Source organism: Tupaia chinensis, unplaced genomic scaffold (assembly GCF_000334495.1).
Source record: "Tupaia chinensis unplaced genomic scaffold, TupChi_1.0 Scaffold144016_1, whole genome shotgun sequence".
Lineage (NCBI taxonomy): Eukaryota > Metazoa > Chordata > Mammalia > Scandentia > Tupaiidae > Tupaia > Tupaia belangeri.
Genome location: NW_006203868.1, coordinates 52,625 through 54,350, shown reverse-complemented (window position 1 = coordinate 54,350; position 1,726 = coordinate 52,625). Strand labels below are relative to the sequence as shown.

General features: G+C 43.5%; 1 non-coding gene across 1 annotated transcript; it reads left to right on the top strand.

Annotated features, from left to right (window-relative positions):
- Nucleotides 1-916: 916 nt before the first annotated feature.
- LOC114005571 (U6 spliceosomal RNA) lies at nt 917-1,023 on the top strand. The gene has a single exon (XR_003547411.1). It is a non-coding gene; the product is annotated as a U6 spliceosomal RNA (small nuclear RNA).
- The last annotated feature ends 703 nt before the right edge of the window (nt 1,024-1,726 follow it).

Genomic DNA, 1,726 nt, shown 5'->3' with positions numbered 1-1,726 from the left:
TTTAGTAGAGTACTAGCATGCATGAGAGAGAGAGAGAGAGAGAGAGAGAGAGAGAGAGCAATCTTCACAAGACCCTGACCATGCCACGATCCCCTTCCTTCAATACTCTACCTTGTTAGATGATGGAAATTTCAAAATGCATGATCAGGCTGACTGGGCTGGGGATTTGAACTGTAGTCAGCATGTGGGATCCAGCTTCTCTTGAGCCATGTGTTACTGCTGCACCACAGAACTGGCCTTCATTCTGCACTATTTTAATGTCAGGTTGATGAGTTTAGGAAATATGGTTTGTGTAAAACAAATTTACTGGTAGAGGAATAGTAAAAAAAGAGGCTGAAAACATGAGTTGAAGTTAGATCATCTCTGACATCCTGAATATTTCTGGGCAGTGGTTCTCACACAGGCAATTATGCATTGTTAAAATGTGGATTTTGATTCAGAAGGCTGGGATGAGGCCTGGAATTCTATATCTCTGGCACGCTGCCAGATGATGTCAATGCTGTTGGTCTTTGGGCCCCATGTTGAGTAGCTGGGATCTCCAAATTAAAGAATTAATTTTTTTTAAGAGATACTTGGTGGAAAGTTTGATCAAAAGCCTGAGATAATATAAACTTTAAGATTCAAGTGCTTGGGACCAGCAGATGGTGTAATGGTTAAATTGCTGGACTCCCACATAGTTGACTGCAGTTTGAGTCCCACCTGGTTAGTTAAAACTCATGCTGTGTGTGTGTGTGTGTTTATCCCAAAATCCCAAAAGGAGAATGGAGGAGAAGAGATTGCAGTATGGCCACCCTCCCTGAGAGGGTCATTTCTCACTTTCTGTCTCTCTGTCTCTATAGCAAGTGCACACATCCTGTAGCAAAAAATCTCTCTCTCAAAAAAAAAAAAAAAAAAAGAGAGCGAGAAAGAGATTCAAGTGCTTGTTTTGTCAGCACATAGACTAAAACTGCAACAACACAAAGAGGATTAGCATGGCCCCAGTACAAGAATGTCAGGCAAATTTGTGAAGTCGTCCCTATTTTTACAAAGTGGACAAACTTAGAAGATATAATACTAAATGGGAACCAGCAGTTGGCATAATGGCTATGTCGCTGGACTCCCACGTAGTCGACCGCGGTTCGTGTCCCGGACCCGGTGGCTTAAAACTCACGCCGGGCGCGTGTGCGTGCGTGCCCAAGATCCCGAGAGGAGAATGGAGGAGAAGGGATTGCGGCGTGACCATCCCCCCTGGGGGGTGATTTCTCGCTTTTTGTCTCTATGTCTCTCTCTGTCTGTCTGGCGAGCGCACACGCCCTACAGTGAAAATCTCTCCAAAAAAAAAAAAAAAAAGATATAATACTAAATGAAACTAGCCAGGCTAGGAAAGACAAATACCTTGTCCCACTTAATGCACACGGAATGTCTGAACTGCGTGGGAAATGGAAGTACTCCATGGCACAGAAGTAGACAGTAAGGATAGACACCGGAAGCTGTGGGGTGGAGGGGTGTGGACTGGGGAGATGGGAGATTATGACCCGTGGGCGTTGTAAATAGTGGAATAGGTGTGGGACTGTGTACGACAGATGAGTGAGCCTGTTGCTGACAATTCAAAACATGCTTAAAAAACAGATTGGTAAAACTACTATAGAAAATGTACAGCAGCAGTAATACTTAATGTTGAAGACAATGAATAGGTCTATATCCTTGAAAAATCATGCTCTACTCCACCAACATGTACAAGGATTAT